This window comes from Balearica regulorum, chromosome 1 (genome assembly GCF_011004875.1).
Source record: "Balearica regulorum gibbericeps isolate bBalReg1 chromosome 1, bBalReg1.pri, whole genome shotgun sequence".
Taxonomy (NCBI): Eukaryota; Metazoa; Chordata; class Aves; order Gruiformes; family Gruidae; genus Balearica; species Balearica regulorum.
This window is the reverse complement of record NC_046184.1, coordinates 204,371,653-204,397,461: the sequence shown is the minus strand read 5'-3', so window position 1 is coordinate 204,397,461 and position 25,809 is coordinate 204,371,653. Positions and strand designations below refer to the sequence as shown.

The window sequence follows — 25,809 nt, the reverse complement described above, 5'->3', positions numbered from 1 at the left end:
GGTTTTTTTTTTTTTCATGAGAAAACTCCACATTTAGTCTCCAGAAGGAGGAAAAAAAATGGGTTCCAAGTAAATATACAGTAGTCTAGGACTTGTGTCTGAAGAGATTTGAAATAAATTACTTGATTTTAAAGGATGCCAGTACAAACACCAATATTCCTTGTAGAATTTTGTTAAGCAGTTCAAGCAGATTTCACACACCAACTTACACAATATACAAAAAACCAAAGTTCCAATTTTTATTAATATGTTGAGGAAATATAAACAGTAACATGTGGAGGCTTGTGTCACACTGACAATATTAGACTACCAGTTCAATCACATCATAAAGGACCCTGAGAAGGACAATTCCTAATTCACTTATTTCTGAAGTCTGAATTCTTTCTCATCTGTACAAGGCCAACATTTTGATGATGACTGGAAAAAATCCCAGTGTCTGGTTCTGAGAAATACAAAAATAGTGCAAATATTGTTGGCCTAAGGAACAATAGAATAACACAAACACTCTTTAAGTACATTATAAAGTGTGATATTTAAATAGATCAGCTTGTTATGCTGTTAAAACCTCTAATCCTTATTTGTTACAGAAATATGTTTTACTTGTGTTAACAATAATCAAATATTAAAGGAAAAATCTTAATGAAGTCTGTGATGTAAATGATGCATAGGTAACTGTGATATTTCTGGAAAGGAGTGGAATATGTGCCTGAAGATGAGAGAGCATGTGAATAGAGGACTTGTTATCTTGTAAAAATGTCCTTGTTAATTTATACAAACTTTTTTAGAACTGCCTGCTGGTTATCTGTGCTCTCATAGCCAGTGATAGACTCAGACAGATGCAATCAAGGAGATAGCAATGATTTCATCTAAGTCTACATCAGAAGCCTACAGTTGAAGCATCATGACACATGTAATTTTTATTTCCTTATGTTGTCTTGTCACAGGGCAAGCCAACTGCTCTCAACACATTTAAAGCCTTTTAAGATGCTTGGAGTGGGATCCCAGAAGGTGATAGAGACCCAGATAATGGCCACTAATCAGCTTTAGGTATGGGGATAGTCAAAGAGATTGGCCTGGGACTATTAACTCAAGAGGCTAAGTTAGAAAGCAATAAATAGCAAAAACAACAGTCCTAGCAAAGGGCATCCAAAGACATCCGGCACTGCACAAAAAGCTATGTTCAAGATGGAACAGGTAGATGTAGATGCCAGGCAACTAGTCAGCACTTGGGCACATGGATAGGTTGGACTGAGCATCCTGTTCTGCTAAGTCAATGGTGCCAGTTACAGCTGGAACACAGGGCCAAAGACCACTACACTCATCCTGCTTAAGTAAGTACATTTTAGATTTTATTTCAGTGAATGGTGTAGTTCTTGTCATTACCTCATTGTAAATTCACCCAAAATGGGTCTCTATTTGGTCTCCAGACCACTATTTCCATCACTGCCTGTTCCAGTGTTTGACCACCCTGTTGGTAAAGAAATGCTTCCAATGTCAAGTGTGAACCTCCTCTGGTGCAGCTGTGAACCATTTTCACACCTCCTGTCACTGGATCCCAGGGAGAAGAGACCAGCACCTTTCTCCCTACTTCCCCTCCTCAGGAAGCGGTAGAGAGCAATGAGGTCACCCCTCAGCCTCCTTTTCTCCAACCAAACGCAAAGTCCTTAGCCATTCTGCACAGGCCATACCTTCCAGCTCTTTCACCAGCTTTGCTGCCCTCCTCTGGACACATCCGAGAACCTGAACATCCTTCTTAAATTGTGGGGCCCAGACCTGCACGTAGTACTCAAGGTGAGGCCGCACCAATGCTAAATACAGCGGGATAATCACCTCTTTAGAGACTGATGGCCTTGGCTAGAGAATAATATTAAAGATGCATTATTCCTTCAGCTGTGTTGGACTTTTTTCTTCTCCTTTTGCTTCATTTCAGATTTTGGGAAACGTAGTAAGGGGCCTTGCTCTGGCTGCCTGTATGGAGAAGAAAGACAATAATTGCAGGTCAGATTGAAATATTAATACATATAACGCAAATCCATGCATCTGAAATGACTAGAATATGATATGTGATTTCTTACTCACACTGCCATATAAATATCGTGACAATCCTCTTTTTCTGGAACAATAATGGCATCTTGTGGATAGTAAATTATTTTTTTCTGTGAACAATTTAAGAGAGAAATCTAGACTATATTCAGTATCTATTCACAAGGTTTAAGAAATACAGGCAACAAAAAATTTAAGCCTGACACACATAGTTCAAGATTAAATTTTTACCTGATTTCATTTTACTCACACAGAGTTCTAAAATAACCCTAAAGGGTAATATGGTTTTGGAGACAGTATAACAGTATTATCTCACAGATAATTAAAGTATATTTTAATCATAAATCATCCACATATTCAGATTTATGCTAAGGCAGATAAAATTAATAATTCAAATGCCTGTACTTTAGGATTTTGGAAGGCTCTTTTGTGAAAGTTTAAAAAGCAGTCTTGAATTCTCTGTCTTTGAGATCAGGAGTCATTGCAAGTAAGATAGGATACAGCAGTGCGAACATTGCTGGAAATGCTGGCACAATAGTTTTCTCTCTGTGTCCACGCAAGCTACTGTGAGGATGGAGTTCCATATTTAAAAGAAATACTTTGATAGATCAAAAAGACCTAGAATACTAGTACTTTCACTTGTTCCCTCTGTTTTTCTCCTCTCATTTTCTCCCTCAGTGTATACAATAATTAGTCACTATTGCTGTCTCATATGTCTGACAATACATATTTTCTTTAGTAACGAGTTAAGTGACCACCCCAGCCATTTACCATTTTGCAAATGCCACGTTACTATTCCTCTCTTTTCAACTTCATAAAGTAGTATTTCAGCACTTCTGAAGTTCTAGTCCTATTGATTTCCTTCAAATTGAACCATAAGAGAAGTACATATTCTTCCAAGAAAATATGAAGCGTGATAGCTGATCAATAGTTTCAGATCCTGAAAGCTGTGGAGATTCAGACAAGGCCAGTGTTTATACCTGAGTACAGAAATTTGTGCTACCAGTTGTGCACAGTAACAGAACTGTTACTTAAGCCTCTTATGTTCCAGTGTTTATAGATGCTGTCAAATTTAAACAACAGAATTTATCCCTCCAAAAATGCCTCTAACTGCACAGTAACCATATTAGGAGCATACGAAGGGGTGTATGAGATGGGAATAAATCACTAGAATTGGTATGCTGGAATTGAGACTTCACTGGTGGACAACTTAATGTGAGAATGGAATACCAACCGATATGGCTATCTACAATTTCTTTTAGATCCATCATTTTCACCATCTCATTAAGGGGCCTAAAAGATGTGGATTCTGTCATCATGACCACTATGTCACCATCCTCAAAGATGAGTACCGTTGTGCCAAAACCAACCCCAAAACAAAACACCACTTGACACTGCCACAGTCAGAAGTTGAAAGTAAATTGATGTTACATTGCAGTTTAAAGACCAGCTATAGTTCTACAGACATCAGTGAGGCTTACAAATCTGACATCTAAAAAAGTCAGATGAAGTCATCACACAAACACACTTCAATGAACCAGAAACGTATCTAAAAGTAGTACTTTAAAAATCTGATGATATTACAAGTTTGTCAGGTTTCAGTACTGCTGAAAAATGTCTATGCTTTCCCAGAACCATGGTTGCTGGTATGAACAACAGAAATGCGAAATTTCCAAATATGCTCTTCATCTGTTTAATTTTTGAACAATTTTGTCTTAAAACAAGCAGGATCTTACTCTAGTTGTAAGCATTACCAAAGTATCTTTAGCGTGTGCCAATATTCTCTTTAACAAGGAAAGTTATAACTTTGTTCTATCTATAAGACTATCAAGGAAAATTTCATATATATACGTGGTCATACATTTTAAACAGAAGGGCTTTGATAAAATAAAACCTGTAATATCTTACACTTCAAATATATCAATTATTTTCCATGTTCAACACTTAAAAATAGTTCAGAAAGATTTTAATGGTGATGTCTGTTCACACTACTAAGCAGTATACCTTCACTGTATGCATACTCCAGAACCACACTGAACTGTATCGCACAGTGACCGATCGCATTAACTTCCTTTACTCTCAGGGCCTATTACTCCATCAGTACAACACAAAGCAATTTAGATTTCCCCCTTCTACTCATATGTTATAATCAGATTGGGTAAGGGAAGGATACTCTGACAGATCAGTGAACACCAGTGGTGCAATTCTTTACTCTCCCCTAGCTACAATTTTATGTTACACATTTGGTTTCTCCTTGCTCCATGGTTTTAGAATATCAGTATGTTAAAATTGTCATTTTTTCCCAGCACACAGATTAGCTTCAGTAACATAATGTTGTTTGTGCCCTGGAGTGGGGAAAAAAGATATGATGTCAACCAAAAGTGTTTTAATTCCCACACAAGAAAATGCTTTCTTTCTTTAAGTTTAACTAGCACTAGTTAATTTTTTCCCTTTAAAATTGTTCCATTTTACACAGTCATGAACTTTAAATAACGTTAATAAGGAATTCCTTCAAAATCCAGAAACTCTGCTGGATGATGCAACTCACATTATCACATCAGGTTTCCCAAGCTTAAACACTTTTGCTTTGCTGGCTGCCTGCTGACTGTGACCAGTAGAGGGCATTTTAGGACTGAGTTATGTGACTAGAAAAGACTAGCATTTCTATCACAAACAGTAGTTTGCTCACGTTGCAGGAGAATATGTTTGAGAAGCTTAAGAAATATTACAGTATAAATTGTAGTGTTTTCAACACAAATATCAGATCCATAGTATTTAAGTAAAATGTCATATGTGATATTTATTTTATTAAGAGCTGTTTTCAAATTTGTTTATTGTGCATACACTGAGTAACTGTAAAACTGATGTTTAGACAGTTAAATGCATAGGCACATTAAAACTTTATATAGAATACACTTACAAAGCAGGGGAAAAATCTGCACAGAAGTCAAAGGCTGAAAGATTTCATTTAAGTGAGCAAAAGGCTTATTTCAGCAATATTAACCATTTATTTACATGTTCTTTACTTAAATTGTGAGATTATTTAAATGTCAGGTTAAAACTGGTTTTACATATTGGCTGATTAAAACCACATCATAAGTTTATATTTTCTTAAATGATACAGTTCTTTAGTAATACCTTGTCAGTTTTAGATGTGGTTCTTCAAAATTACTTGAAAATCTGAATTGAATAAATATGATAAAGTATAATTCCCCAATTTCTACAAGTTAGCACAAATGGGAACAAATGCTCAAAGTGCAGCCTTAGTGGCTGGTTTTAAAAGGTGAACGCCCAAATCTGTTTGCCTAACTACATGCTCTATTACACCAGCTGGGCTTTTCAAACGTGGATATTCAGTTACATGCCTTGATTTCAGCTTATGGTTCTACTAATGGTGCTTGTGCAACTTTATGCAGTCCATCTGGAGTCTCAAGCTACAGACTCAGCAGAGTCGGCCACAACTGTGCCCTAACTAACTGCTTCCTCAGGTTACAGATTTTAGGGTGAATGACAGAGTTTCCACTGCAGTTTCCACAAGCTCAGATTGAGGACAGAGGAGGGACTTTACTAGTAAAGTGGTATGTGTGCTCTCAGTGTAGAAGGATGTTGTCTACCAGGCCCTGAGTACAAGGTTTAGCCCTGGAAGATAGTCATCGTATCCCTTCTTTAGCCATCTAAGATGTAGAAATTGTAATATGACCTACTTCTCTGTGGTTGTCATCTTCCACTGCATGACAAGCTACCCAGTCAGAAGCACGTATTCAGGATCATTCAGAGTTTAAGAAATGGCACTAAACATTAATTCCCCCACACAAAGTATGATTCTGGAGAAGAACAGAATTCAAGTTGCAAACCTTCCTAACTTCAATAAAACTGTTGGGTTCTCCCTCCTTTCCCCATCTACTTTTTGGAAGAGAAACAACAAAATATTTCAAGTTTTCATCATTGTAATTCACATGAGCATTTAATATCAGATGTGCAGTGGTATCCTCTCCTCCGGTGAGATAAAAGGCTCTGGAACGATAACAACTGTATGGTGGCCACAGTCCTTGGCTGCACTGCTGGCTGGCAATTATTTGGTGAGGTGAAAGTAGCTATATAAAAAAAGAAAAGTTTGTGACCTTGCTGAGTTTTCTAAAGAAAAATACAGTTTTCCAATCTACATATCTCCATACAGTTTACCACCAAGAACCTGAAAAACCTGTTCTCATTTAAATCTGTCATGAAATAATACTACTTTTGGCAAGGCAAACTCCTGGGGGGAATTCCCAGTCAAATGAGCAGAATGATATCGATCTAATGAAAACTATAATGATAATGACAGAGAAAAAAAATAGCAAAAAGTTAAATGGCTACTCAAAGGTGTACATGCCTGACCTTGGGGGAGAGGTGAAAAGGGGGGAAAAAAACACCCCAAAAAAATATATATCAATCAGGCTTTTTCTCCCAGGGTGATCTGACTAAATGAGGAATCTGCTTAAGGTCACCTTCAAACTCCACCTAAACCTTTGCCAACATTTTCAAAGCAATGCCTACACCATGTCCTTAAATCACCAGCACAGGAAACTCAATATGGATTTTCAGTCATTTCAAGTGACAAGAGACCATGAAGTTCAAAGCACTGGATGAAATACTGGTTTTCTGAAGCTACACTCTAGAAAAGTGATTGTGGTGAGATAAAGATCTGTTGGGTGTAAGCTCACTCCACATCCAACGCATCTTAACCCCTGGCTGCCTGTGAGAGGGACTGTCCCACTCCCTGCACACACTGTGCTTCCTTCACACAAGTCTGGTGACCATGATACCAGAGGGTGAGCTCCAGCCACCCCTCGCTGGCAGGAAGCAGCAAGAACATGCTGCCCCATGAGGGAGGATAAGCATGAGCCAAGGGTGACCATAGTACATGCAGTGCCCTCACCAAAGATCCATTTTCTCATTGCTTTTCCTCCAGCATCTTACCATAGAGTGGGAGAAGGGGTGAGACTTGAGAATAAAGCAAGCAGGTACTTTGTGTGCCTGCTGGAGACTGGCACCTATCCACCTCCTGAGTATTCAACCACCACGCAGGCATCAGCAGGGTCGTAATTCTCTTTTCAAGCTGTGGGGCCAGAGAGGTGTTGAGGTCAACAAGTCCTGCCAAATTACCTGACGCATCTGAGGATGTTGTTGAAGTAAATGCTTTCATACCAGGATGTACTAGTTCTGCCAGCAGGCATGTGTTTTCCTTGGCAGTTTAGATCCTCACAAATGCCTACTCCTGGACAGAGGTTTTATCTAAATCCAGGTGCATGAGAATACAGGGACAGTACAAGTATCTACCCACAAAGCATGTCCTCAGGGAAATCAGACCATCACGTCCTGCTAGAAATCCAGCACAGCCTCCAGCTGGATGATACCACTTTCTTCACCTACACCCGGATGGAAAAGATCGAGCTACTCCCATTTAGATCACATCTGCATTTTTTTTCCAAATGCCTCATAGCTCACTCCTCTAACAACATGCCAGCCTTCTTCACAGACTACGTACTGGTATCTGTAGTCCTCTTGGCAGTCAGGGTCAGCCTCCTGGCTTTGTAACTGCAGACTGCTGCTTCACAGCAGCCTTCAGAGTGCTTTGGGATGAGAGGAGTGTGCTCCTGTTAGCTCAAAGGTCAGGAGATGTAAGGAAGGTGGATGGACACCAGGCTCTTGCCTTGACTATATTTAAGGAGGAGGGGAAGCAGACACTAGGGGCTTGTGGCAAGAATAACCGGAGCTGGAAGTCTTAGATTCAGCAAGGCACATGGCTGTCCAACTCTGCAGAGGAGTCGGGAGATGTGGGATGAACTCTGGACCTTGGAGGGCTGTCAGGGCATTTTTGTACAGTTGTGCATCCAAATCTTTTGGTAGCTGGACTGCAGAAGGTACTCAATTTGGATGTAAAATGTATCTAATAAACCAAAACACGATACAAGGAGAAAACTTAAAATCAAAGGTGCCAAATAACTCTCTGTAAAAGTTGTGTCCCCTAACAGGGTGCATTCAGATGAATCAATGAGATCCTATTTCTCAGGAATAAGTCATAAAGGTTTGTTACCTTGTGGCTCATAATTTTAACACTTTCAGAGAATGCAGTCACCATCTATGTCAAGAGGAAATTCAAACCATCTTATTTTGATCCACCAACATTTCCCTCTACCATGCCAAAGAGGCAGAGGAACAAAGCAAATGAGGAATCTGCACTCCTTGCTTGCTGTGGGGATATAAATGCATAAGCCAGAAATAAAAACTGGAAAGTCTGAAGATATTATAGTAATAGAGGCAATAAAAAGCAAGCTAAAAAGTTTTGTATTTCTTAAATGAGTCAGACTTCTTGGCAGCTTCCCATGTAAGTGGTGAGGCCCAAGACTGTTTACCTCATAAAAGAGCAAGCAGGTAAGACTGTGTAAGTGATGATTAAAGATATAAAAAGCCCAACATGAGGTGGCAGCAAGGGACAGTCAAAAGCAGACAGTCTCAGTGTAACAAAAATATAAGGAGATAGCCCACACAGACACTGAGTACACAGAGGTTCAACAACTGAGCGTCACCAAACTGGCAGTGGTGCTTCAGGTCTGTACAAATACGCAGAACTTCAGTTGGACTTTGTTTCTCCATGTGTAGGAATATGTCCTTATACTAAACATAGCATTGGGATACCAAAGAAAACAGAAAATGTTCAGCATGTAAACCAAAAGCAGCAAAATCATGCCAGCACAGCAGCAATTTTATATACAATTACTGCAGCATATTACAGGTTTGGTGGCTGAATCAGCAGAGCTTTCAGAATGGAAAGCCATGAAATGTAAATCTGCGTAAAGCTTATTTGCTATCCCACATCGCTTATTTTCTAGAGCTACGAAAATCTGTTAGTGAAGACATCTGTAAGACACGTTGTTAGACACAGGGTTTTGTTTTATGGTGTGCTTTAATTTTATGGTTCTAACTTTTTGGTTTTCCATGGTAAAGATCACAAGAGCAGTACACTAGGAAAACTTCTTTCTTGTGGTGGTCCCTTTTCCCTGAATCATCCCCCAGAAAATGGGAAAAATGTGTATTTTTTTGGTAAGTGGTATACACCTCCATGGAAAAATCCCATTTTTTGTTAACATTGCAAGAAGGTGTGACATTCACTATATTAATGTAGCTCTTGTTGTAGGTAATATGACAAAACTATTTACAAATGTCCATAAAAAACCTACAAATACTGTAATTTCAACAGAGTAAAATTTTCTCCTCAGTGTAAACTATTACTTGTTTATAAACTTTCTCTGAAAAAGTACAAATGAATTAAGATGAAATTGTGATTTTTTAATATAAAATTAGAAATTAATCAATCAGAAACTGGAGATTCCAGCGTGAAACAAATTTTAAAAACCTCACTAAAACATCAAAAAAACAACCTGAATTTAGTGATAGCTAAGCAGGTTCAGATGTTATGGTTTTGCATTCATACCAAAAGAAGTAACATATCATTGCAGCTGATGCATGCAAGGCTCAAATGAACAAGGTTCCTTAATATACCAGTAGAAGCAGTCATGTTCCCAGTTTATCTTGTCCAAGGGTTCATCTTTTATATTTCCTTGAGTCAAAAAGTAATTATTTTCTTTCCAATTGGTGTGAACTGTTGTCTGTATTCACCTACTGCATTTTTTTTACTGGTGATCACTGGTTTGATACATACTGGCCAAGCTGATTCACTTTCAGAACTTACCATCTATCTCATTTAATTTAAGGAAGTGAGAAAATGCCAACAGCTGTGAAAAAGGGATTACCTGAAACACTGAATCTAATTTAACAGGATTATTTCCCCCCCTGAATTTAGCAGATAACTGTCAAAATTATAATGGCACTAAAACCAGTTTCAGGCACAGCGATTCGTTATAGTTCTGCCTGATTGTTATGGCAAAAGAAGCAGCGAACTCCCCAGAGTTATAAAAATCACATGATTCTTCAACAGCAGCCTACACTTTTTATATTATTTTTTACATAACAGAAGCCAACACCAGCTTGACTTTACTTTTCCACATAATCTATCCTTTCTTCAATATAGGATATATTTGTCATCTTTTCCATGTTCTTTTTTTAAAACAACAAAAAGCAATATAGTATCTCACCTAAATCACATGGGTTTAGGATGCATTAAATGAATTACAAACATTAAAACCATAAAGATATTTTAAGTAAGCTTTTTTAAAACTACCTGGAAAATTACAACAAAGGATTGTGTGTGTTGTCACTACAATGAAAGGAGAGCTCACTACCTTAGCTTAATTTCCAGACACTGCAAATAGCAGGATAAAAATTGAGGTATCTATATATGCTGGTTTAGGAAACCTAATCTAAAAGGTGCTCCTTAATGCAGGAAGCCCCTACGTTTTACCAGTGAAGTTCCCTATGGTGCTAAACTAGAAGATGCCCAAGTCAGTATTTTGATGTACAAGTCCTAAAATGCAGTTTGCAAATCTCTTGCCTAAATTAGTGCTTAAGTTTCTTTCAGTAAAATTTTCCATGGATCTCTGGTTTGGTTTCCGCACATATCCAGACTATCCACTCGCATCGCAAAGCAGGACTATAGTTGCTTCTGTGCCAACCCTCATGGAAATAATAAGTCATGTGGTTTTTAACAACACAGATCAATGGTTCAGCTAAACTAATGCATCAGAGTAGTCCAACTTTATTTCATTTCCCCTCATTTCCTGGCACCGGTGACATTTTTGTAGGGTTATTTCTATGCTACTGTCTCTTCCCTGATCCCCTGGGGTCAGATGAAGCTGAGGGCAAAGGAAAGGGCAGAATCACGCAGCTGTGGGCAGGGAAGAGCTGGGACCTTTCTATGGCCCTAGCTGCACTTCAGCTTAGATGCCACACTAACTATACTTGTGTATTGCACTGTAGAGTGTGTAACAGGTACCAACCAAATCAAGTGCTGTACCAACACAGCACTTGAAAAAGAAAATAAGAAAAGACTATTTCATAAAGAAAATAAGAAAAGACTATTTTTTTTCATTTCTTAGGCAATGTCAGTTCAAACTGACAGAGTATTTTCTGAAAAGTAAGAATATCCAGACTTCCAAGATCTGCTCAACTTAAGAGTTTTAAATTTTTAACCCCTAACACAACTCTCCCATCTTTCTGAAGCTGTGTTACAACCCAACAGCACACACACACTATTCCAGACATCCTGCACAAGGGGATTTGATTTTGACCTGCACTCCATCCTGTTCTGTACATTGCTTTCAGGGTCACTGCAGCATTTTTTTTTCTTGTATTTGACACGTGATACATGAAGCATCCTGAAAAGTAGTCCATAAACTTCCTACCCCAGCAAAATCTGAAGTTTTTTCTTCAGTCTGAAAGCTTTACAAAAGGGGTAGGAAGGTCATCTGTGCCTATTTATTCTTCAGAATTACTGTAGAAAATGCTAACTATATCACAAGTAAGCATTTCCTAATTTTAAATGCTAGTTACAATTTGAATCAGCACAAAATGTATCCTTCATGGGATGAACACCAGCATGATTAAACCAATTCCAGGAGAATGAGCTGTTTTGTAAATATACGATAAAGCAGATGAGTTAGATCCAGGATTGTTGATTGCTTGCACTGCTATAAAGCTTACAACCATTCTCTTGTATATAAGCATCCCACGCACACTAGCAACGAGACAATCCTTGAGTGAAACAGTTTATAGCTAATGTTAAATTGGAGAAGTGAGAATAACAAGATTATACCAAGTGACATAAACAGATATGGAAACAGAAGTCTGTGTTGTTTAGTTTGCCTAAGGAGAGTTGAAGATCTACTCCGAAGTAAAAGCAGGTACCATCATGGCAAATATTTTAGATGTGAATTAAACCACTGTTAAGGCACAAATCGACATGGAAAAAAATGTCAACAAAAGTAAAAGATCCAGTTGTGAAATGAAATTAATAGTGGAGGGGGCAGTGATACACAAAGAAGTAGGGTAAGATGAGAAAGGTAATAGCTAGAAAGCAAAAGATCTGCAGGTGTGTGAAGATACTGCCAACTCAGCATCCTGCCTCCCCACATTTAAGGCCTCCAATCCAGAGAGTGAACCCTAACAAAACATATGACATGATAGAGATCAAACCTCAGGCAAAGATGTTTAAGCATACCGAAAGCAGTTTGTGGGAGGGGAGGTAAAAATTCCAATGTGAAGTAACTTTAATGAGTTTCCTGTTAAATAGGTAGATGATGTGACCTACTTCTGCCTACAAAGTTCCCAATCAACATTTTATGTTCCACATTACATACCACCAGAGACCAAGTCCAGGACATCTCCTTACTGCTAGAACCCACAGGCAGGCCTTCTCTTTGGACTAGGCGAGAAAGCCTGTTGGCAGAAGCACTGCAGACTGGTGTGTTTCTTCTTGATTTTTGGATGAGAAATACTGTTGCTTTGGCATATGTCCATCTCTGGTTCTGCTTGGACTCTGTCCTGTTTCTCTGCCTCAGCAGTCTGAAGCCATAAGGCCGCCCTTTCTTTTGAAAAGACCTAAATTATGTGGTTGGAAGATTCTGCTACTGCCTGGAGGATGTTGTTTCATCATGGGCATTACTGTTTCATTCAGACCTCAAACTGGTTTTCCACGTTTCTGTTATCACAATACTGTATGATTATGGTTCTTTTTGTTTGCTTTATGCAATCATGTTTTTTATAAAATAGAACCTGTTCTCCATTAAAAGGGAATTACATCACTTTATTTAAGCAGTTGAGTGAGAATTGTACAATTTACCCCTAATACTAATCTAACGCAGGATCATGTTAACATAATCACTAACTTTACTGAACTGCCTATCAGAACAAGAGAAAAACATGATCAAGAAGCAGTATCTCTAAATCTGAACTCAAAAGATACGAGTTAGCTCCATTCGCTGTCACAGGCTTCCAGTAAGACCTTACTTGAACAAGTCATTTAAGTCACTCAGCTCTTTTTCAGAATGGTACCTTACTTTCTCACAGCACTGATAAGGCAAAGCTGTGTCTGTGCAGGCTAACTACCTACTACAATCACTCTGCTTTTTTCTAATATCCTGCATGACAGATATTATCAAAGCACAGCAGTCCGGCTTTCAAAATAGCATCTCTAAAGCTGTACGATCCTTATAAAAGACATTTGAACTTATCACACAGTAGCGTCTAAGAGATTTCCAGACATGAGCCTAGGATAAAAGAGCCATTAAAAATATTTGTGTTGCGTAAGTCAAAGACACACTAGTAATTACACTACAAGCTTGCAAGTGTACAGAATAAAAATTTAAACTATTAAAACTATTAAAAACTTTACTGCTAGATACATGCACAATAGGGAAGAGTTCAGTTACATATGTGATTGTAGCTTTTTAATTTCCCAGTCTTTTAAATATGTAGATAACGGTTAATGCTTAAAAATGTTTTCTTGAAAAGACAGACATAACTTGCTATCGTGAAACTCCCTGAGTGCACAAAATCCTACCACTCTTCTCATGACCTGTGAACACAACTTAAAGCTCAGCAGGATTTCTTCCAAATCGGGTTCCCACTCCTCTGCGTTAGATTGAGATGCAGAAACTGAGTGATAAAAACTGAACAGCAGTTTTCTTCAAGTGCACTGAATGAGACCTCTCTTTGAAGTGGCAAGGATGTAGGAAGAGGAAACATATTCGTTTGTTCTAGATACATAAGGTTAACTGCTCACTTTCAGAAATCAGTAAAAATCTCTCTCTGCCACGGCAACCAACTGTCCTTACAGAGTTTTAAGCCACAGAAAATTCTTCATCTGCAGCAACTGAAGTACTTGGACGAAAGAGTTTGAGGCATTTTCTCAAAATAAAATTAAATGAAAGAAACATTGAAAAAATCTTAATATGTGGGGAAAATATACTTTTTATTCCAGTAACATAGTGACTTCAGCTTAAAATGACAAACTAAGCCATCTTTGGACAAAGACAGGTTACTAAATGAGTATTTGGAGCTAGAAGGACAAGACCAAAGAGATGTTTAACAAAGCTAAAATTATTAGATTCAAAGCCCACTGAAAACAGTCAGAACTTCCCTTGATATCAATAGACTTTCAATTAGGCCTAATTAAGCTTAACCTTTGAAAAGATGGCCAAGAACTCATAGCCTTGCAACACAAATGTTAGGATTTCAATTATGTTTTCAGTTCTTACTGAAGATGATAAATTCCTCATGGCTAGGAGCTATCAGTAGGAGAGAAAATGGGACAATTCAGAGAGATGATGTAATCTAGAGATATCATACCCTGAAAAATAGGACCTAGGAGGAACCTTGGGAGATTTTCTACTTTACACACAATTGACATTACTTAGGGATAAGGATGGACTAGACAATTTTCTATGAAAAAATGCAAGTGGTCCATTATTTATGGCTTTTAAGAATAAATGAGACTGTTCCAATATTTAAGTATCCTTATCACTAGCCATTTTTCTAGCCTAACCTGAATCTCTCATGCTGCAATTTAAACCAATTACCTTTTGTCTGTCTAAACTGAACATGTAAAACAGATACTCCTTCCTCTTTGAAGTAGTCTTGTACGCCCCTCAGTATTCTCTCTGTATAGAACACACGCTACCTTCCTTCAACCTTCCCTTTTGTTTCCTAGATCTCTGACCATTATCACTGCTCCCTGCTTATCTCTCTCCACCTAGTCCACATCCTTCTTGAAACACCATACCTGAGAAGAGGACAAAGTAGTCCAGCCCAGAGCTTATTGTTGCAATGGAGCTGCTACAAAATGTGCCTTTTTGCAATGATACAACATTGTTAATTCAAGTTCAGCCCGGGAATCTGCTATAACCTCAAGATTTATATAAAACTTCTATTTAAACAGTTGCTCGTTATTCTGTATTTGCATGTAAGTGTAGAATATTGCACTTACAAGTTATTGAATAAATAACTTTTTCCAGGCCTTTTTTTTTTCCCCAGGCCACTTCTTCATTGGATCTACAGACCACTTCTCAATACATGTGCAGAACCTTGCACCTTAATGTCATCTATAAATTTAATAGAAATATTTTTTGCTTAAAAAGGTATTAAAAAAGTGGATTATTTTTGTAAACTGGATGATAAATCTGTTAAGTCCTTTGAACACATAAAGGACTAATTTTATTTTAGAGAGTAGTCTCGTCCTTCATAGCAGTATTTCTTTTCGGTATGGTTCTGATCCTGGGAAAGAATTAAAAATTATCTTTAGGGGGTGATCATTAAAGGACAAATGTTATTATTCTAATGAAACAAAGATTGTAAAAGTAGTTGAATACGGCAAGAGTCTTGAGGAAAGTCAATTTCAGCAAACAGGTGGATGGTAAGTAAAGTCATTTTCTGAAAGAATTTGAAGAAGAAGAGAGTACAGGTAGGATAACTGTAAACCAAACTATTCCACAGCAAAAGACAGATAGTCGGAGTAGCAGAGACCATTACAGCTGCATTGAGAGCTCTTCAATAGCTTGAAACAGTGAAGAATAAATCATACTAAAACTGAAAGCCAAGATGAACATGAGACCAAGGACGTAGTGATAAAAGCTAAGATGTAAGGGGATGTAATGTGGCATAGAGGGTTATATGAAGAAGTTTTAGAAGTAAGAAGTAACAGGAAGACAAAGGGAACAGTGAGGACATTTTTGAGAAACAAAAGATGCTGAGAATGTAAAAATACCTAGAAGATGGCATATTAAACCACTGGCATGGATCTGTCAAGCATGGAAGATATTCAGCCAGTTTAGTTTCCTTTTTTGACAGAATAAGTGGCCTAATAAATAACAAGGTGCAACAAACTTTGACATTAGCATAAATGTTAAATGTTGGCCTGCGCTGGCATCCTAAAGCAGCAAGACTAATGAGTCTCAGCACCAGAAGGGTATACAAGCAGTTGGAAAAACTAATTTTCAAACTCACTTTCAAACAAGTAGTTTTCAGTAGATCCCTGTCACGTGGGGAGAACATTGCACAAGTCCCAAAGAGATCTTTCCAAATTCCAATTTTCATTTCTCAAAAGCAGTCATGATGAAATAGAAAATATTGTTGGTGAAAGGACCAGAATTTAAAATTATTTTGACAAATCAGTAAGATAACTACCTCTATCTTACTGGGTTTGGACCAAATAGAAGAACAAAATCATGTGCAATTGTGAGAAAATAAAATACAGAATACAGAAAATACAGAATGAGAAATATTTAGGTAGATGGTAGGGACAGAAACAGGCTAGAGTTACCATCGTTTATGTAGTGATGTCCTTCCAAAGAGCCATCTCCTTTTAGGATGCAATAATGGGAATGATAACTAGTCCTAGAAATTTGGGTTTGGTGAGTCCTGATGGGAAATTCTGTATCTGGTATAGGAACTGCATGTCTAGCAAGATACTAGAGAGAATTCTAATTTAAAAAAAAAAAAAAAAAAAAAAAGAGCAAGAGATTTTAAAAAGAGGAAGAGTTTTTGAAAAAAAGAATGAAAGGCTGTGAGTTAGTTTGGTCTAGAAAGGAAGATGGAGGAAAAATGGTAAAAATGTCAGAAAAAAACCCCATAATCAATTGTTCTTGAGTTCTTTCTCAGGGATGGTTTAGGTACACTTGATTGAGCCTTAGAGAGGAAATTCATACTGTATGGTCCCTTTGATCCCCTCTAGTCTTAAATTTCTATATTTTTATGGGAAAACACACTGCATTAAAAACATGGCGAAGAGCAGGATGGGAGAGTCATTACAATAGACAAATTATACAATATTCCTTTTCCAATACTAGGAGGAGAGAGCAACAAAATACATAATCTTTACCAACGTCTAATTTAACTTTAAACTTCCAGATTAGGAGCATCTGCTTCCTAAGGTAGCTCTCTTCAGCCAGTACCATTTGCATAATTACAATGCTAAACAAGGACCACACGCAAGCAACTCTACATTGAATAGCAAAATAGACTAGCAGCAACTTCAATCACAACTTAATTTCCCATGGCTCTGAGCAACGTCAGTTCAGTAGGCCATGTGTACCATAAGCTGAGGACAGACTTAAACAGGTATCTTCTCTCCCTCTTCTCCCAAATATGGGTTTATCATTGAGTAATGCTCCTTTACACATTACTGATATGAAAAATGAAATCTGGATTGGTTTAGATCATAGCAAACTTAATTTCATTGCTTCCACACTATTTTCCATTTTGGATCTTTATAAACTACATGAAGAATTACCCACGTTAGCTATAATAGCCTAATTTAATTGGGTTTTAGATGTGTGACTTGTTTATTTTTAAATATGTTTGTAATATACATGACTATCAATACATTTCTGATTACACACTTTATGAAACTGCTACTAAGAAGAAGCACTTACAACAAAAACTGTATGGGTTTTTTTTAAAGAAATGAAAAAACAACAGGACTTCAACTCAAACAAAACAAGTTACCCTGCAGATTATAGTACAAGGAAACACAGCTATTCCGCTATCTACAGGAGGGCTACCCTGTTGTTCCCTTAATGTAATGAAAACATTATGAATTAAACAAAAATTGAAACACTGATGAGAAGAGGACAGAGTTCAAAGAAAGTGCACATTTCCCTTGTTCACATGAAGATCTATTGTGTATTCATCAATGGAGCCATGAAAAACAGACTTCACTTACTATTTGATTTGGTTTTATATTAAAACAAGAAGTACTTTCCTACTTTTTGGCAGTATACACTTCAATATCTTGGAAATTATAATGTAACTTACATATTTCAGAGAAAGAAGGAAAAACCCACGTCATAGCAGTTATCAATTATACAGAAAATGGAAAAAAAGCTAAAAACAGAGTTCCCATATAAAGAAAGAATATGTTTAGCTAAAATATTCTTGCAGAGTTTAATGTTGCATTATATGTCTTTTGTGCATTTTGAAATTTACTGAAATAGTTATCTCTAATTCATTCCAGTACAATCATTTTGCTGTAAATCCTCACTGCTATTCTGCAATAGGTATGTTAGTAAACTTTAAAGTGTAGACAAGTTTATGGAAGTAACTTGCTTCTGGCCCGTTAATCTGTAATCTCCCTACCTGTAAGAAGAAAAATATATTTCACTGCATGTATTTTGTTCTGAACCTGACTCTAAAACACTCATAGTCATAGCCTGTGTCTTTCTCCCTAGAACTGCCACTCAATGGCTTTCACATAAATTGCTTGACTAGTTTTTAGAGAAGAATGGGACTAGAACACATCCTTGGAGGCTTTAATCACTAGGCACAGAAATTATTCAGCCCTTATATACCATTAAAAAAATACCTTTTTCTTGGATTCAAGCAGATTTCATAAACTCAAAACTACTTTGCCCTGTCAAGACCTAAGCACTTCTGCACATGTGCAAACAGAGCTGTTGGTGACAGAGAATTAGAAAGGCATTCAGCTAAACAAATTCTTGATTTAGTTTCTGGTTTATCTACCTCCATAAACCCATATTTAGATCAATGAAAAAATACTTAAGATTTACTTCAAAATGGCATTTGTAAGGTATGTTCTCAGTCTTGAATTGCATTACTTTCTAAGTAAACTTTTCTGTAATTAAAGTTAGTTTTCAGGGAAGAGATCGCTTTTGGTAAACTGGTAGTTCATGTGTCATCCAATATTTCTATCACAGTGTTTAACTTGGCCAAGTCCAGATTTATCTTTCGGAACTGAATCCAGCCTTTTACTTGGCAAAACGCTTTCACTGCTTTATGACTGCCAAGAGGCTTGTGAGACTTGCCCTTTGGATAGGCATTTCAACTGTGTTCTGCCCACACGAGGAAGTAGCAGCAATTGGACCACTCTGCTTGTTACATGTACCCGCTATCAAGAGTTGTTACTGGAGTCAGCTTGTTTCTCATACTTGTTCTGCTAGGGTGGACCTAGCAGATCTCAGTGCTCCCAGAAAAAAACAGATGACACTGTATCACAAAAAGACTTCCTTATCTTTTTTTCCCCAGTCATCTGCTGAGTCAATCTAAATGCAAGGTTCATGCTAGAGAGTACTGAATGCTGAGGACTTAAATCTTCCACTGACTGGAAACTAATGTGATACATTGAGGAGCTCTTGGCCCTACTGGCTTTTGTGTCATCTCTTACTGACAGACATAGCAAGGATAAATTAGTCTTTTTTTCCACTGAGTTAAACAGGCTGCAGGTTACAATTACTACTTCCAATTTACAAATTGTGTGGTATGAAGATTAGTCAGAAATTAATAAAGACCTTTCCTTTAAAGATCTTACGTGCCTGCAAATCATACTATGAAATTACTAGCTGGAGAAAATGATGCCATCTCACTGCCCTGTATTTGTAGAGCTGGTTCTGCTCCTGAAAACCAGGAAGCATAGCAAAGAGTTAAAGCATGATCCTCTAACAGTTGCCATCTCCTGATGTCTGTTATCACTACACAGTATGGCTGCAAGTGCTTATCTATCGAGTTTCCACACAGTGGAGGGTCATAAGGAAGACAGCAGAGATGTCTCTCCGCTTTCCCCTCTTGCTAAGCTTTCTTGGCTTCTACCATGACCTTCCAAAGCGACTGAGCTTCTGTCAGGAATCTTCTGTTATTCCTGCCTCTCAATGTCTATACAGTCAGCAGTAACCAGAGAAATCCACTTTGACCCAAACATTGTATAAAGGTGCTGAGCTGAATGTACCCTGCCTTTTAGCTCATCTAGCACCACATAATCACCCAGTTCTGACCTGGTGCAAACTTGCAGCCAGTTGACTAAGGGCAGGACCAAAATTTGCTTACATCTGCCTAAAGCCTGTTTATTCTTTCATGTTCAAAGTGATACGAGTGACAAGGCTACTGAGGATGGTGTCTACTTAGGGAACCAGATTCTGGATGTGAAAGAATAATTTTGGAAACATGTTAAAAATTAGTTTCTTGCTTTTCACCTTGATGATGTCTTTTAGACTCCTGTTGTTTACTTACTTATATTCAATAAACTACAGTAAATAAAGTATCTAAGTTACTTACAGGCTAATACAGACAAGAGGCTATAACAGAATCCCAGAAAAGAATACGTGAATCAAATTTCAAAATTTCAGTTAAGATGGTACATCTACTACCTCTCAGATGCTTTGCTTCCAGACTGAAAACTAAAGCATGGGGGTACTTCTCTATAGTATACAGACACGGAGAGTGATCCAAAGACTTTTCATGCCGAGTGGAGCTCCCTAAAGCTGTCAAAAAGAAATGTGAGACAAGGCATTGTCTGAAGTTTCACCCTTCTAGAGCTGGACACCATAAATCAAGACTGCTAGAACCTAACATCCATCTTTCCCACTTTGTAGGCAAATGCTTTAGTTACTAAGATATATAAATGAAACTGTCAGTCCTCATTAACTTGTGATTAAGCTGCCACATCTACTGCTGCTTCATGTAGAATGCTGAGTAGCCTTCATCTGCTCAGTCACTTGTACTGTATCAATCCCATCTGGGATTTGGGAGCTGCTTGTCTAAGTGTCTGTAACTCACATAGTTTTAGGCACCTACTTCAGGTAAATGCTGTTTTGAGCAGAAGGCAGAACCACAGCCAATTAGGGAATATTCAGATTCAACAGAGAAGTACCCAGGAGCTCTTAAGCAAACACTGCGTAAGAGCTACTAAACATGATTTTTAATTTCAACTTTGAACTTCGCTGTATGAGGCTTCTCCAAACCACTTGGAGCTAGCTCGTATATTAAAAAGACTACAATTTTTTCAAGAAATATTATTGATCTGTAATTATTGCTTATAGTCTGAAAAACTGATAGGAATGCACATGCGAGTAGACCTTTGTGCACAGAGACCAATATCTCATGATAATATGATCTGTACATACTAAATTACATGGTTTGGCTTCTAAACTATGATTTTGGCTAGCTACTCTCCTCCTCTGACAATGCTAACTTGCAGTAAAAAAACCCAAAACAACAAAAAAACCAGAACCTATTGGCAGCTGTATCATTTAACAATCAGTTAACAACAGAGAGATTGTATTCCAGACAGAGTAGTATCACTTTCAGCTTATACGTACAAGGAATTATGAAACTTAGTATGACTTACTTCCCTGGTTCATTTTTATTTATTTTCAATTACTATTTATTTTAATTTATCACTGCTAGCCAATATAAACTTAGCATCTAGAATCTTAATTTAATAAGGAGAAACGGAAAACTTTTAATGGCATTTACCCTAGCAAGTTACTGGGCATCTTGACAATTCCCATGAAGAAACCAATGAGAAACTTAGATAAAAGAAGATCTTTAGACAAGCTAAAACAAATTCAAATACTCTGTAAATAATTGCTTGAATGGGGTTTTCTATGCTATTAATATTTTCCGTGCTATATAGGTGCAGAGCTAATCTTGTACCCTTGAACAGTTGAAGTGGACTTACAAGCATCAGTGTCCTTGCATTCTTTTGCTTATAATCCCACACTCTCTCAAGGGAAAGCAGTAGTTTTCAGAAGACAGAGCAATGCCACACAGCTCCGTAAGTAATTTTCCCATAATTGTGTACATTGAGGCATAAGAAATAACAAGGAAGTTGGCAGAGTCTCCATTCTAAAATATTCCCCTCTAGGTAAGAGACACTCACAGTCCTTGTCTGCATTGATTGCTAAATTAACAGCATCTAACAGAGCTAGGTAGAGCCCTAAAGTTGAGGACTGCACACGTAGCCATTTCCTCACTGTTTGAGTAGGGGACTACACTGCAGACAGCAGTACCAATACACACCTCACTTCCTCTTCCCAGGCAGTCTAGCTAATAGGACTGTGATAAGAATATGCCCCAGGCATCCTCTAGAGTCAGAGTAGGGCCATTGACTGGAAATTATAGCTCAGTGTTTACACTTAAGATGAAGGAGAAATCTACAGTAATTGATCTGACCTCGTTAACATGTAAGATTTTAGGACAAGCTTAGAATAACAAACATAGAAGTGGATGAAACAAGACAAAGCTCCCCAGGGTTCAGTAAAAGAAAAAGTTTCTCACTTTTCATTCATCTCTTTACAGCTAGTGATAACATCAGGCTCACTTATATGAGCCTTCTACTTAAGGGACTGATGTTTCTACCTACTTAGGTGTCTAAAGGAGTTCTCATTTAGTATAGTCCACCCTCTTCTAGCATACTGTTAGCTTTCAAGAGAGAAGCTTTTTGGTGCATCTAGGCTTCTCCCCAGTTTCTCTCATCTTTTGAAGTCCTGAAAGCTAGTGTTTCTACTAGGGCCCTGTACTAGAATCTTCTCAGGGAAAAAAAAGAAAAAAGAAAAAAAAAAAAGAAAAAAAAAGAAAAAAGGAAAGAGACAAATACAGTTATTTCCTGCTCACTATAAAGCTTGGACCTTTTACACTTCCCAAATGTATCTTCAAATACCTTGTTTTCTTTAGAAAGCAACAAATTACAGGGTTCTGCCTAACTCCAACACAAAACACATACTAAGACTTATCTTTTCATCACGATTTTTTTGACAGTTAACCTCTCTGTTGGTGTGCCAAATCACTTATTTACCAGATCCTCCTCCAGATGCAGCCATAACTGCTCATTAAGCTCACAGGTTAGATACAAACCTTTTCTCTGCCAGTGGAAGATAATGTAGGGTTGTGTTTACCTATGATCACATATTGCTTTATGAAACAAAAATCATTCTTATCTATCTTCCTTAAAAATATTTTTTTTCCTGAGAAAAAGGAATGGCAGTATATACGAACTAGGGGGATCATTTACATGGTATTTGATACACTGTATGCTGGGAAATTCTCAGTTAAGAAAGATGTGGATTATTCTCAGAAACATATGGAACCAGCTAAATGGATAACGGTTAAGTTACTTGGAGGGAGGATGTCAGGCTGGAGGGAAATTCTTAATATATATTGCTGAATACACTTTTAGTATTGGTCTCATTAATATTTCCATTCACGATTCTGATACTAAAAGCAGCAATGTGGTTATGGGACATCTGAAGATGAGAACATTATGTATTAAGAAGTGAGTCATCTTGATTACCAGAATAATTGCTCTGAACTAAAATGCTAAGTACATGTTTTTGGGACCAACGAATATTTCTGCTCTCACTTTGCAATCTGCTGGTTGAAAATAGAGGAAAAGAAAGATCTAAATGACTTAGTGAAGCCACAGAAATCATTTGGCCATGAAACAGACCAATACAATCTTAATCAAAGGTGTTTCTAGTGCAGTAGCGTAGTCATTAATGTGGCTGAACAGGGTCTTGCATATAATTTCAGTGAACTATGATCAAGTAAGATGAAATCAAACTTAAAGCGAACTAGACAAGAACTATAAGAATGAGGAAGGAAATGAGTATTTTATAACAGAAAGCTTTATTCAGCTCTCGTATGGAAGGTTTAGTGACAACATTATGGCATTCCTGCACATGGGTCAGGGCAATCCCAAGCACACCTACAGGCTGGGCGGGAAATGGATTGAGAGCAGCCCTGAGGAGAAGGACTTGGGGGTGTTGGCGGAGGAGAAGCTCAGCACGAGCTGGCAATGTGCACCTGCAGCCCAGAAAGCCTGCATCATCCTGGGCTGCATCAAAAGAAGCGTAACCAGCAGATCAAAGGAGATGATTCTCCCCCTCTACTCTGCTCTCGTGAGACCCCACCTGGAGTACTGCGTCCAGCTCTGGGGTCCTCAGTACAATCGAGTCCAGAGGAGGCCATGAAGCTGACCAGAGGGCTGAAGCACCTCTCCTATGAGGACAAGCTGAGAGATTTGGGGTTTTTCAGCCTGGAGAAGGCTCCAGGGAGACCTTAGAGCAGCCTTCCAGTACCTGAAGGGGCCTACAAGAAAGATGGAGAGGGACTCTTTATCAGGGAGTGTAGTGACAGGAACAGGGGTAATGGGTTTAAACTAAAAGCCGGCAGATTTAGATTATATATTAGGAAGAAATTCTTTACTGTGAGGGTGGTTGGAACAGGTTGCCCAGATAAGCTGTGGATGCCCCCTCCCTGGAAGTGTTCAAGGTCACGTTGGATGGGGCTTTGGGCAACCTGGTCTAGTGGAGGGTGTCCCTGCCCATGGCAGGGGGGTTGGAACTAGATGATCTTTGAGGTCCCTTCCAACTCAGGCCATTCTATGATTCTAGGATTCTAGAACTAAACCAAATAAACACGTGGAAGACAATCTTTTCAGCTACAGATAACACTGAAAGAAGAACAAGTGTGCCTAAAATGACTCTATGAATATATGTAAGCTGAAAATTAGGTTTTTAATAATCAGAAAAATTGTATTTCAAACATCCTTCCAGTAGTTCAACTGGATTTTAAATTGTTTATTAGTTTACAAGTGAGATTACATGCTACTCTCTGAAAAAGCAAGGAAATAAACTTGTTAACCCAACAGTCCTTTCCAGTCTTATTCTTCCTGTTATTATAAAAAGAATTTGTCTCAGGCAACATGTCGATGAGCAGAGTTTTGCAATCACTGTTAATTAAAAGTTTTCAATGGGTCTATTAACATCAACATTGACAGCTAGCTCAAAGATTGTCCTGTGGGCAGGAAGTCTCAGCCTTGTGAAAACAGAGAATTACTGTTTTTCCACTTTAAGAAATTCTGCAGGCCATATGGTTAAAAATTACAGCCTCTTTTCCGCATTACTAACACTCACAAAAATGTATTGTGAAGATGAAGCAAGTTTTGACGAATGGTTAAGCGTGAAGAGCACAAATTGCATCAAAGAAGTACAACATGCAACAGGTTTGAGCCTTCCCCCACTTTTTGTGTTAAACTGTAAATATGAAGACTGTGAATGATTGGTAGAAGGATCATGTGCACAGCTAACAGAGAAGCATCCACTGTCTTCTTGAAAGCTATTTTTGGCAAGCTGGGCTGTTCTGAAATAGAATTATATTTATGGCCACTCTTGATGGTTGTTTCCAATGGAGTTATTGCTGACTGGAAGGTGTGTTTACAGACAGCTCTCCTCAAAACCAGTACTACATTTGTATACATGCTTGCATACTGACAAGGTATGTCTGGAAAAACCACTCCAGATAAACATACAAGAACCATACCAAACACTTCTGTTTACTGAGATAAACCCACTCACATACTTGGAAAAACACAGCTTTGCTGCAGTAACCAGGCTTGTAGTTTCTCGATGCTCCTCTTTAGGATGGATTTGGCTCAGCTGTATCCCTTCATTGCAACCAAGTGCCACGACAGAACACGGATGTTCCTATCTTTTGTATTTCCTTGCTCTTCTCCTCCTTTATGCTTGGCTGCTCTCTCCTCTCACTATCTACCTCCCCTGGAGCAGTGCCCTGCCGCAGGCCCGCACACGCACACCAGGCTGGCCGACCTGGGCTGGGCTGGGGTGTCATGGAAGGTGCCCTGGCAGAGCAGGCACGGTCGGGCTGGCCACCTCAGGCCCAAGCACCAGCTGCTCCTCCAGCTGCATCACCTGGCTGGCAGGTCCCTTCCCACAGCAGAGGTGGGCTCCTCTCCTCCACGCCAGCTCTGACATAAACCGGCCTCCTTCATGTGTACCGTTTTCAACACCCCTGAGTCTCTCTGCCCCTTAAGTGGATCCTCCTTACCCTTCCCTGCCTTCCTCCGGGTGTCCCAAAGCCCCAGGTAAAGCAGGAAGCCAGCGGCTGCCCTCACAGGGCCGTACAGGCCCTCCTCACCTCATCCCGAGCCGAGCCGGGCCAGGCCGAGAGGAGGCCGCAGCGGGCCCTTCCGCGCCGCCGCTGGAGGGCAGAGCGCGGAGGGGGCGGTGGCGAGCGAGGGGCGGG

The 25,809-nt window shown here is 38.6% G+C and overlaps 1 long non-coding RNA gene across 2 annotated transcripts; it reads right to left on the bottom strand.

Moving 5' to 3' along the window:
* Positions 1-215: 215 nt before the first annotated feature.
* Positions 216-25,809, bottom strand: LOC142599930 (uncharacterized). Of its 2 annotated transcripts, XR_012833427.1 has the most exons (4): positions 25,702-25,806; positions 19,301-19,385; positions 1,831-1,964; positions 216-1,326 (listed from the first exon to the last, which is right to left on the bottom strand). It is a non-coding gene; the product is annotated as an uncharacterized LOC142599930 (long non-coding RNA). The 2 variants fall into 2 exon arrangements; XR_012833426.1 differs by lacking the exon at positions 216-1,326 and having other exon boundaries at positions 1,452-1,964; positions 25,702-25,809.